At 37.7% G+C, this 13,412-nt stretch overlaps 1 protein-coding gene across 7 annotated transcripts in view; it reads left to right on the top strand.

The window, feature by feature from the left end:
- Positions 1 to 13,412, top strand: part of CTNNA2 (catenin alpha 2) — a 1,160,134-nt gene that overhangs the window by 1,061,421 nt on the left and 85,301 nt on the right. The gene's annotated exons all lie outside the window — the stretch shown is intronic.

The following is a 13,412-nucleotide window of genomic DNA, read 5'->3' as shown; positions in this document are numbered from 1 at the left end:
AAAATAGTGCAGATGTGATAAGAACTTGGAATCTGTAAGTTAACCTTTTCTTCATTTATTGCTTGAGAGGATAGGACCTTAAGGAAAAACTGTGAACAGCCAGTGGAAAGCATAAAGGCTCTAGATAGTGCGTGGATATGATGTGCTCAAAGAAAGGTGGTGGCTGCTGACAAAGAGTTAGGCTTTCAGCATATTCCCTTTCTTTCTAGGAAAGCTTTACATGCCCTCCTTCAGGGGCATGTGGCTGCTCACAGGACTCACTGCTATGGTAAGGCATGGTTACTTATGGAAGTTTGTCAGAGCTTGCACATGCATTGGGGTGAAAAAAAATACTTCAACTGAATTAGAACAATCTACAACTCTGGAGAATATATAAAAGACTGGCCTATTTTAAGTAGTTCTCCCCTCTTGACCAGTGTCTTTTGGCTTCCTCAGGCCTTGTATATTTGTATATATGAAAATAGATATATAGTCCAAGGAATGAAAGGAGACTAGGGAATAGAAAAAGAGAATGTAAGTCCACATTGGATAAGGTTGTTAATGAATAATGAATTGGTGCATATATATGCACAGAAGGGCCTCTCCCCTCAAACCCTAAGGGGGACCTTCATGGTTTTGCATATGAGCTTTGGATGCCACTAGGCATTTTAAAAATAGCCATCTCTGAAAGGTCAGCTATAGCTGTGTTCCAAGTTCTGCATGATGAGATATGTTGGTAGAAATACGTTGCTTTTTATGGGGAAAAGATTATTTTCAAAGAGTTCTGTAGGTATTTGTTAGCCTGGAATAGCAAGGAAAACACGATACATAAACACCGGTATTGGTCATTCTCTTTGAAATATAAGCAGAAACAGAATGGCGTGGCATCATGTTATAAAGAGCACATCTAGAGATTGTTGCCTTGGAACATCCTTACAGACTTAGAATTATAAATAATAACAAAAATAATGATGACAAGATATAACTGCATTTGAATTAGCTGAGAGTCCGCACTGCTTTCTTTCATATAAGCTTGCCCTTTACATTCAATTGAGTAACACAAAGCAAGCCATACAGTATTTCTTTCCTCACTTGGAAGAGTTATAAAAAGGTATTTTTTTTTCTAATTCTCCAAATTAAGGACTTTTTCTTAGTAACCTTTAGGGAGACCATCTCACATTTCTGTGGCTTTCAGCTCCTAGCCCATCAGCTCTATTCTTGTACAAAGTCTCAGCTTCATGTGGGATTTCTGACAGAGTAACACTCACTTGGGTCTGACACTAGATAAACAATACCAGAAGGGTGGAAGACCTAGAGGCAGGACTCAGTTCCTGCCCACTCATGATGGGTGGGAAGGACACTTGTGGCAGATGAAAGATACAGAGCATATTGCCAATTCTCATCTGACTTTCTACCCACAGATAACTCAGGCACTGTTCAAATGACATTTTAGAACTTTTTCTTATTGTGTCTTGGACTGCTTTGACAACAGGAGTGCCGCTTACTAGGTCAAAATCTAAAGGCAAGGACAATTGCTTAGTTGACTGTAATATTTTAACATAATTTTCACCCAAAGTCTTGATATGTAAATAATGTTCTGGTTGATTTTTCTACTTTAAAAAAACAAACAGTCGTTCATCCTGGATTGTTGTTGCTAATCAAGATTTTTGCTCTTGTTCTGAGTTGTTAAAATTTTTATCCTAGCTGGCAATGATTGAGCACTCTGGGGGCTTAACTAATGGGACCTTTCTTATTTTGATGTCTACATCCAATTCCTAATTGAATACGGTAGATGAGCAGGACATTTAAATTCTACTGTTCAGGACTTATTGAAGTTAACTAGGAAAGTAACCAGGTAGAGACTGAAATATTCAGCTTATATATAACTTTAATTGAAAATATAGGAATAAGCATTAAGGAAAAGTGGGTGTCAGTGGACTAAGAGCTAGAATATGAAGGTATACAATTTCTTTGGTATTCGTCCCCAGTTGTTCTTCTCTTTCTGAAACAGGAATAACATTATTATTTTGTGAATAACTAGAGAGATTGCCAAAGAAATGAAAGAAGAAAACTTTAGCTGTGAACTCACTGATTGCTAATTAGAATTGCTGGGGAATGTGCTTGCATAGAGTAGACACACGGAGTTTGAGGATGACCACAGGATCAGTTCTGTAATTATGTTTGTACAAAGTTTTGTTGGGGTGTGTGTGTGTGTGTGTGTGTGTGTATGTTGTCTAAAATGCTTTAGTTCTAATGTCATTATGTGTGTGTGCTAAGGAGACATAAGATATATGTCCTCAAAATGGAAACCGCTATGCATGTCCCTGATACCAAATTATCTACCTTTTGGTTAGTTTTGTTTCTGACTTCAACAATTTTAGAGCCATGTTGAATTGGCCACTTCTCTATGTGACTCTATCAAATTTTGTCATGAGAGTACATTGTAGGGTGAAAGAGGGTGGCAGTGGGAAAAAAGGGAAAAATGCCAAGAGGAAAGATAAGGAAAAAGAAGACAAAGTGTCGTGGTTTTGGTTGTTGTTGTTGAGGCTGCCACGCGTACTAGGTTGTACCCATTGATTTTTTGTTTTTATTTTATTTAAAAAAAATCCTGTGCCATTAGATTCAAGACCCTAAGTCAGATATTCTCAACCTCTGTACTATTGACACTTTGGTCTGAATAATTGTTTCCTGGGGAGAGTTCTGGGGACTGTTTTGTCCATTATGAGATGCTTAGAAGTATCCCTGGACTCCATCTGCTAGATGTTTGTAGCATCTCTTTCTTCTACATGCCAAGTTGTAACTACCAAGATGTCTCTAGACATTGTCAGATATCCTTGAAGGAAGTGGGTTGTGGTGGGCAACATAATGTGCATGACTGCCCTAAAGTAAAGAAATAACCCAAAATAGGGACAATAGGGACAAGTTCAAATAGGACAGATTGGAACCTATGTACTGTGGACATAGTGAAAAGGGAGTGGGGTTGGGAGTACATTACTAAGAAGAATCTATAAAAGAGCAGAATAATCAAACAGCCTTGACTGAACTGGATGTTGCTGCTGAAGGTGTTTACACCGAGGCAAGCCCCTGTGTAGACAGGTGAATGGCTTCAGGGGTAGGTCACTGTAGGGAGACTCCCACTTTACCACCTGGCTGCCCTCACTGAATGGCTGGAAAATTGAGAGGTACCCAAAGAGTGATAACACATCTGTGGTTTATTTTCCATGAATTTTCTTTCCTTAGTAAAGACAGTGCTTTGCGTAAGAATGCTTCTTGTCTTGTTATGAATGCTGAGTTAAATTTAAGAAAATTTTGTAGATTATTAGTATGCTAAGAATTATAGGGTAGCATTATGTACAAATATACCTGTTCATTTTCTTATAAAACAATCTAGGCTGATGAAAACACAATAAATTGGATCTACAGCAGACCCATTAAATACTTATGTGGCATATTTGATGGGCTCTTCAATAAAATCTGAATTATAACAAATTGCCAACAGCTTGGTAGTAAGTACACGCATGACCAGACCCATCTTCATAGATCTCATTTACAAAGTCCGGTTGCTGCAGGAGGCTGAGGAGGGGTGAAAGCACATTCAGTGATATCATATTTAGATATGCATACAGTAGCTCATTCTTCACTGAATGGATTATACTGAAATGTCATTTTTGTAAATTTGATAGCTGATTCAAGTTTGTGGCCATGTGAGCATGACTAGGTTAAAAGATCTGTGAGATTCTGCCAGATATTTTTTTTCTTCAGAGGAAACAATAAGCCAAAAAAAAAAAAAAAAAAAAGAAAAAGAAAGAAAATAGAAAAAAGAAAGCATATTTAAAAAAGTGTTCTATGTTATGGAGCACTCTGTATGCAGATATTAAAATTCCATTATTTTGGAAAATACGTGGGCCAAGCGGATGGTATAAATTTTACTTCCATGCTCTATAACCTGAAGTTTTATACAGATGAGAATGTTTTTCTTTTTACATCATTTCTATATATTTTTGCTTAGAAAGTATAAAAAGACCAGCAAATAGAAAGCATCCAAACTAGAAATCTTATTGAGAAGGGTACATTTGGGCCAGGACAATGAAGTAGAATGAATCCAAGGTTAGGATTCAGAATAACTCAATTACTTGACTGCTACCAACTAACTGTGTCCTTAAACAAATCAGTTAGTGCCTCTGGGACTTGGTTTTTTCCTGTATTGCCTAATGTTTTGTCATTCAATAATGGGTTTGTATTAATTGTGTAATATATGCATCACTGTTTCTGGCTTCCTGGTGACTGCACTTGGCATAAGCAATTATTGCCCATGAGTCCCCTATATAAACCCTCTGCACCATCTGGACGGGGGCCTTCATTATTCTCCAGGCAAAACATATCCATGCTGCTCCCTCTGTCCTCCCTGCAATGTTCTTCATCTCCTCCTCCTCCTGCTTTACATCTGTTTATTGAGATTCTTCTTTAAGATATAGCTCTAGTCTCAGTTGGAGACAACAGAAAACTATTTAGTATGGTATGTCCTCTTCAGTGTACATGACTGTGCTTATAACAGGATTGTGTGTTTTTAGAGGCAAGTGTTTCTATAGGTACCCACAGCCTAGAATGGTGTTTTCATGGAACACATTTAATACGTATGTATTGATTAAATGAATACCAAAAATGAGAACATTATGCTTTTTTATTTTTTTCTATAGAGAATATGTCTACCAGCAGCCTCAGGATCATAGCTCAAGACCAATTTCTGCATATCAATGGGAAATCATCTGATTGGCTTTTTGGCATATGCTTCCTTCAGTTGGACTGATTTCTGTTGCTAGTAGAATAGAGTTTTATGATTGGACAGGTCTGAGTGACCTGCCTGTGACTGGAATATGAGGGGCTGGAGTATGAGACTGATGTCAGAAGAAGGTGGTAGGGGCAGCTTATGGGGAAGACAAACTATTAGGTATTAGAGATAGGAAGGACTATCCACAGTCTGTTACTTCTGCATGATTGATTTTAAGTCGGAAATGTAGGAAGAATGAGAAAGAAGCCGCATCCAGTAAAGAGCCCTTAAATAGAAAATGTATAATTTGTCTTTTTTTATATTATTAAAACCTATATACTCAAAGTATTGTAGGAATCTGATAAGCTTTTGAATAGCTATATAATTTTCTCCTAAAAACAAATGCAAGGTTTTGGGATCAGAGAACAAACGTTACTTGCACAGTAAGCATGTCAGTTTCCCATGTTCCATTCCCGCTCTTGGAGCAATGTGATGAGGGCAGATGGATTCTGCACATACAGCGGAGGTCTGTGCTACAGTTGGGGAACCAGACAATCATGAATCTAGGAGTTTATTTATTTATTTAGAAATTAGTGCTCCTCCTGAGGGCAGGAGAGAAACATTTCTCTTTTTTTTTTTTTAAGATGAAGTTTCGTTCTTGTTGCCGAGGCTAGACATAGTCTTGGCTCACTGCAGCCTCTGCCTTCCAGGTTCAAGTGATTCTCCTGCCTCAGCTTCCCAAGTAGCTGGGATTACAGGTACTCACCACCACACCTGGCTAATTTATTTTTTATTTTTTATTTTATTTTATTTTTTAATAGAGACGAGGTTTCACCGTGTTGGCCAGGCTGATCTGGAACTCCTGACCTCAGGTAATCTGACTGCCTCGGCCTCTCAAAGTGCTGGGATTACAGGTGTGAGCCACCGTGCCCAGCCACGTTTTCTCTTTTATGTAAATGAATTCTGTTCAGCAGGTACCCAAGTTGTTAAAACCTTTTGGAATATAAATGTATGGTTCCTAGTTTTATCCCTCTTTGAAATGTAAACATATCTCTGGGGAAGGTAAGCCTGTAAATCTCTTTCCAGGTTATTTCACTATCTTAGGACTGTTAACCTTTGAACCAGGTTGCCGGTATTTTTGTTCGGAAAGGCTTGACCATACAGAAACTTGAAAATATTTTCTGTACACTGCTGTGTTTGTAAATGATGTGTTCTCCCACAGTTCAGACATGTTCAGCTCTCTCAGCATAAAAGTCTGAAGAACCACCTCAGAAAATACGACCACAACCAGATAGCTTACAATATAGAAATGTAAATGATTCCTCATCAAAAGAAAAGTTGTTTGACCTCTCTCGTAAGATAAATGCAAATTAAAAACTACTCCGAGAAACCATTACCCATCAGAATGGCAAAGATCCAAAAGTTCTATAATATACTCTGTTGTCAAGGATGAGGAAAAGTCGTCTCATATTTTGCGTGTGGATGTGCAAAATGTAGGAAATTTGACATCTTTTATCAAAAGAACATATTTAACAGTTGGAAAGCAATCTCACTTATAAAAATCTGTTCTTCAGAGGTACTGGCAAAAAATATAAAAACATATGCACAAGGTTATTTATTATAAGACTGTAGGCTAGAAACAACACAAATATCTAGCTTTAGGGCACTGGTTGAATTAATTATGGTCTAATCACACAATGGAGTATTATGCAGCTATAAAACAGAATGGGGAATAACTATACAATCTGACTATATTTTTAGGTTAAAAATGAGGTGGAAAAATTATGTATAACATGTTCCATTTATTTTCAAAAAAGCTAAATTATATAACACAGGAAGAGAAAGTAAGATATAAAATTTTATTCTAACAATAAAATCCTTAACGTGAAGGTGGAGATGGGGTAGGGTAGACATTGGAAGATTCTCAATTGCATGTGTATAGGCTATAAATTTGGGGGGACATAGCAGAACAAACAGCACTTCTCTAGTGCCTGTTTCCAAAGTACAACCAAAAAAAAAAAAAAAAAAGACATGAATCTCCAGTTCTTCATGGATTCAGAATCCTGGGAACTGGAAAGTACATGTGGTTCTTTGTCACTTCAAGGACATCAGAGACCAGCATCTGTGGTAATGGCAGTGGAGTAAATTAGGGGCCTGCATATTGTGTCTAGCAGAGTCAGTGCTGGTGTTCACTGGAATTGGTGGCCTGGATGCTTTAATCGTGCACAACTGAGGCTGTAGTAAGTTCCTGTCACCCAGATTCTCTGATGGAGGGGAAACTGCCATATCAGTGATAGGTGTTTGAATCAGAGGAAGAATATGCTAACAGCCACTCATTTGGCAGTACATGTGGTACATACTTGGAGTATTCCAGAAATAGTTTTGGTAATTAAAAAAAAAGGGAAGCTTTACATGTAGCTGGAGGGCCTGAAATAACAAGTGGACAAAAGAACCAAAGAAGTACTGTATATGTATATGGCCAGAGTAGCCCCCAAATGACCTCCTTGCCAAATTTTAATTTTTTTTTTTTTTTTTTTCTAGAGACAGGTCTTGCTATGTTAGCCAGACTGGTCTCCAACTACTAGCCTCATGGGATTCTCCCACCTCAGCCTCTCAAAGTGCTGGGATTACAGGCATGAGCCATCCCACCTGGCTCCTGGTTTGCCTTTCTATATTTTACCTTTCCTCTAATTCTACCTGATTTCTTTCTTGTCAGTGAAGTCCCCTTTCTAACCAGACAAGCCCACTCTTCTGTGTACCTATTACTCTTATTATCTGTGTTACTCATTTGGTACCTACCATATACTGCCCAGTATTTCATACTCGTGTTACCCACTTTTCCACTTATGTTTATATCTGTCCTAATGTTTATATCTGTCCTCTGTCCATCTTAATACCTAAGGCATGTGTGTATGTATTGACTTTTTGCATGTTTTTGTTAAATTTTAACCTCTTAAGATCTGAGTCTACCTCTCTGTTACCTGCAGCTTTAATTAAGAGTTGAAATTCAAAAATGTTATTAATATAAATGAGTAACATAATGACACAGTTGCCTTATTCTGGGGGATTAAACCCTCCTTAAATTGCATACTTAATGATCAAGATAAGAATCTTTTAAATTATGTGCAATAAATTTTTAGCAAGTACTTTATTACATCTTAATGCAATCTAAGTACTTAAACATCACAGATGCCAAATTAGACTCTATTTATTAAGCTAGGTTTTGACAAACACTGTAAGCTAAATAAGGCATCATGCTCATGCTCAATACTTTATTCATTCTTTAAGTTTCAGAATTAAATGTGCCATCCTTTTAAGTTATAAACCATTTGTGATTATTTTTGAAATGCTTATTTTAAAATAGAAGAAAACTTTCCAAGCAAGTATTTTCTTTCCTCAGGAAAAGGAATTTGTGTCTAGACAAGAGCAGATGGATGCTCCCTGATTCTTTTAGGGTAGTTGTCGTGAATGGAATTTAGAGAGTTTTTTTTTTTTCCCCTCCTTCTAGGCAGTCCTTTTTCATCTTTTATCAAACAATTCAGCTCATGGGTTATGTATTGCCTTCTGGAACTTAAATATGATTTATGTTTGAAATATACATTTATAATTTTCCCAACATGAATTTATGGAAATGGCAGCCTTTAGAAACTCCCACAGAGGTAACAGATGATTGACTCTGATGAAAGGAAATTCCAAGAATGTATGCAGGAAGAATTGGGACTGGCCAAGATGATGATAGTTGTCTGGAGAGGTAGAAACCGCTGACAAATAGCAGCGAATAAGGAACAGATTAAGCCAGGGTACTGTTGTCCTCGCTCCTGGATTCCAATTTTCGGCTTCCAACCTGATGTCTCAAGACAGAAGATAAGTTAGTATATCATTGGTCTAGGCAGAGGAAGATTGAAATTTAGAGAAAGTATGTAAGGTTTATTTCTACATTGCCTCTGCTACATTTTTAAAAAGCATTTGAAGACACTTAAGATTTAAATTCAATCAAGTGATGTAAATTAAATAATTAAAGTGGTGTAAATATGAGATAGAAGGGAAATAGTTTCAAGAGAATATTGGATGAAACTGGGTGGCTGATTAGAAACTTTCAACTGGGCTAGGCAAGCTGAATTTGAATTGTTTTGTTTTTATATTTTGGAAGTTACTACTTTGTTGGTAAAGTCTTTCAAAGACTTTCTTTCCTCATGGATCTGGGGAGGTCATGATGGAATACAGTGTTTAACACTGGCCTTCTTGGCAAGAAAGATAAAAAGGAAAGTTCTAGGAGCAAGTTTATCAAATCTTGTCCTGAGGGCAGATTTCACAGGAAATTCCTTATTAAAAATGCAACACTGTCACCAGGATGATACCAGGCTGCTGAGGGGAGAGAAGGGCATAAAACTGGGGAAGCTCAGTTTTCAAAACAAAGTGTACCAACTTCCCAGTTTTCAGATCCAACACGAATTGGTGTGCTGTGTCCCATTATGCCCACCTTTTTTTTTTTTTTTCCCATGGTGAATCATTTGGTTGTACCTCCAAGTTCTTTCCAAAAGAGACTAGATGATTTTGCCTGTTAGAAACTGTGTGCATGAGTGTAAATGCAGAAAGTAGTGGTGTGAAGACAGCCCCAAGAAGCATTTACTATGGCTCTTTCATGTGGTAGGCAGCATAGTAATCATCTGACACGCATCATACTTGTTTGTAAGTGCCTCCAAGGCGTAACGTATTTGTGTTATTTACCACTCGATTCCCAGTGCCTAGAATACTGCTTAGATTGGCATATAAAATTTAGTCATAAACTTGTTGAATGCATTTCTGATCTTTACGTAAGCCCTGAAGGAAAATGATCGTTATTTCTGTTTTATACTGAGTAAACTGAGGCTTAAATTGGTTTAATAACTTGTGTAAAATTAAACATCAAGACTCATTTACACATTTTTCTGGAACCAATAAATATACTTGAAATGTAGAGCAAGCATCGTTGCCACAATTAAACAGAAATTTTAATGTGTCCTGCTAGCTTTTTTTTTTACCAATATTTTTACTTAGGGTATAGCTATTTTTAGTGATAGTTTTACTTATGACATAGCATACTACATTAGTTATATATTTCTGTGTAACAAATTACCCCCAAATTTAACTTGCCATGTGGGCTTTTCTTTAGAGCCTCTTACAACATGGCAACTGTCTTCCATCAGAGTAAGTAACCAAGATAGTAAGAAAGCAGAACCCAGCATCATTTTTCATATCAGAAGTGGCATCCCATCATTTTTTTGCCATATTCTCTTGGTTGGAAGTAAGTTACTAGTTCCAGCTCACATTCAAGGTTGAGGAGATAACACAAAGGCATGAATACCAGGAGAAAAAGAATCACTGGGCACCCTCTCAGAGGCACCGATCACACACACATACATATTTGCAAATACATGAGGATAGGAGAAACCATAAGGGTAATGAATGGCATAACTAGATACAACAGTCCTAGGGGGTGTGGACAAATCCCACAACATGGAGTTAATAGGGACATACTCAAATGCTGGTATAATAGCCTTATTACCTTGTGCAGTGGCATTTAGAGCACAAAAGATCCACTGAGGCAAAATGAAGCCATGCAGTATGTGGACAGGAGGGGGACAGAGGAATAACAGAGCTAGATCCTGGAGAAGGAATGGCCTAGATTCGCTCAAGGCGATTGGACAAGTGGGTTGGAGTCAAAGCGAACAGGTAAGAGTCGGGGAATGGTACATAGAAAGACAAAGCTGGTACATAAAGATCAGTGTGCATGCCATAAGGAATAAAAAACTAATGGCATCATTAGGAAAAATTCAATTTGACTTAGGTTTAGAGATTCAAACATTAATTGCAGAAGCAGCTCTTTAACCTGTGGTGTCAGAAGTCATAACCAAGATTCGAGTGCATGTGTGTAGGAAGTGAAAGCTCTGAACAGTGTAGGAACTCTTAGCCGAGTGCTTTAACAAGATTGCAGCCACCCTCGTACCTCCTAGGGAAGGCACACACCTACACCTGGTGGAGTGCATGGGTCTATAAATACATATAGAAATGAAATAGTCATTATTTGTGAAGTAGACATAGATCTATTTGCCTAGTAGGTAATGCTCCCACCCAAACATCTCTAAAAAGATTCTGAGCTGAGGATTTTTAAAGTCCCCCGTGTGGGGGTGAATTGGGAGGAATACTTAAAGACCTTCTATTAATTTAATTTATGATCATGACATTCTTTACTAAAATCACTAATATAAAATGTTGGCCAGCTTCTATGATTTGTCCTCTGTTCTTAAGTGGAACTAAAGGGAGAAATGTGTCATGGCTTCAGTTTGGGGTAGTTTCTACTTCACTGTGAACTGGAACTTCAGACTCAGTGTCCTTATAACTGATTATGCTTCATGGATGTGTAGAATCATCAAGCCACACCCCGTGCCTTATAAATGCCCGTCAGAGTTCCCTTTGGTCAACTTTAGGGCCCTGGTAATTTATGTCATACTCTTTTACCCTTTTTTTCCCCTCTGTTGTGACATCTAATTGGGGGGCCACCTGAATAATCCCTTAGCGGTGTCTGATAGGAACCATTTTTGGGAAAGCATACTTTACCTGTAGAAATAACATCAAATAACACTTACCTGGTATTGAGGCCACTGGAAAGGCCCCACAGTGTTTCTCCAAATTAATACTTTCTGGCTCCAATTACTCTGATCTTTCCCTAATCTTTACCAAATTCCAACTGTTACAGCAGAGGCTCAGTGGCTATCTGTGATGGGGGGAGGATATTGTACTAATTCCTGCACTGGAATTAGCTGCAATTCCTTCCCTGTCCTGATATTTTATTTTCTTTTTAGATTCCTTTCAATGCTCTTATTATTTTAACAGTTACCAAACTGGTTTTCTCAAACAGGGACTTTGTCTATTTCCTTTTCTCTATGCTCCATAATAAAATTTGGCAAGGAACACACTCGGAGTATGTTATCTGACTGCACCACCACAGTTGGGTGACCCCTGTGTATGCAGATGTGCTTGATTGGACTTGGTGAACTAGTTGAGAACAGAATTATGAATCTTTCTTCTGGCTCAATGGTGATGTTCCTTCTGAAGAAGCAGAGTCCTGAAAGAATCCTGAGCTCAGGTTTCTGAAATATCCCTAGAGACCAAACCCAGAATGCCCACTAATCACTTGTTAAATGACTCGTGATACTCTTTAATAAAATTACTGAACCAATGCTAAATGATGGGCAGAAAAAGAGAAACTTGGTATGTGAAATGTGATGCTACTCATTTTGTCCCTGAAATACTGGATGACAAAAGGAGTTCTCATCTTAATTTTCCCCATTTATTCCTGTCCCCTTCTTTTACTTCTCATCCTTCTCTATCCAACTGGATAGATTGTCTGTGCTAGAAGCAGGATGAGGGTTTAAATGCGAAGAATGAAGCAGAGATGGTCTCTGCCTGAAGGCGACTCATGTGTGAAACAGTTGACATACAGAAATATCAATGAACTAGCCTAATACAGTATACGAAGTACTGTAATAGTGTGTGTGAGAGAAATTAGGATGCTATAAAATTATAGAGAATTGTAGAGCACTGTCTACTTTGGGTTCTGGGGATTAAAGAAAGCTTCACAATGGCAATTAGTTCTACACTGGAGATTAAAGATTGAGCAGGAGTTCACCTGGGCCAAAGACAAGTATGTACATTTCAGTATGAGAGAATAAATCATTCATGGATATGTTGCTATGAGTCCATTTCATATTTGGAGACATTGAAGTAATTCTAATTGGAACATTTGAGAATATGTGGTAATAAGGGATGAGACAGAAAGATGCAGGAACCATATAGGCAGATAATAGATGCTTGTTTATGTTTGTTTCTTCATAACGAGGTTTTATAGTTCTCTCTGTGTTATAGGGAATCATTGGAATGCTTAAAGCGGGGGCAAGCACCTTTTATATATCTAAAGGTGGCGAGGTTACCTGGCTGTTCATCTCCACTACCTTTGGTTGACTTTGGATTTTGCCCTTTGGGTTGTCAGCAGTCCTATTTAAATATTTAACACAACTTCTCATTCATTTAACTGACTCACCCTGTGCTCTGAAACTTCACCCCTGACATCTCTCAGGAGAATTTATTCCAGAAATTTCTCACCTCTGGTTTAGGACCTCCAACAGCAGAATGATGCGACCTTGATTTTTATATGCATGCTTAACTCTGATTTCATTACTCCTAGAATGTCATCGTTTTGTGGCCTAGTGTGTGTACTGCCTACAGAAATATAGCCAGAATTTAAAAGTTTATCTCTGACTTTGATCACCCTTTCAGGACACAAGCTATTAAGAACAAATCAGCATTTCTGATAAATAACTATAAAGTGGTACCTACAGTTTTTGGATGTAATTCAGAAAACAGAAAGAAGCTTCTATTTATATTCTTATATCAGAAACTCTGTTAATATATAATGTGTGAATCACAAAGGCAATGCTGTGTTTTGTCCTAATTAATAAGAGGCAGAAGCAGCATCATATTTGAGGAAGTTTGAAACTTTTTCTGTCTCAGTATTACTTTGGGGTATTTAGGTTTTTGTTGTTGTGGTGGGTTTTTTTGTTTTTGTTTTTTTTGTTTTTTTTTTTTTGTTTTTTTTGGGGAGATGGAGTCTGGCTCTCTTGCCCAG

The sequence above is a fragment of the Macaca fascicularis genome, chromosome 13 (genome assembly GCF_037993035.2).
Source record: "Macaca fascicularis isolate 582-1 chromosome 13, T2T-MFA8v1.1".
Classification (NCBI taxonomy): Eukaryota; Metazoa; Chordata; class Mammalia; order Primates; family Cercopithecidae; genus Macaca; species Macaca fascicularis.
The sequence above is the reverse complement of the archived record's forward strand: the minus strand, read 5'-3'. Positions and strand labels throughout refer to the sequence as shown.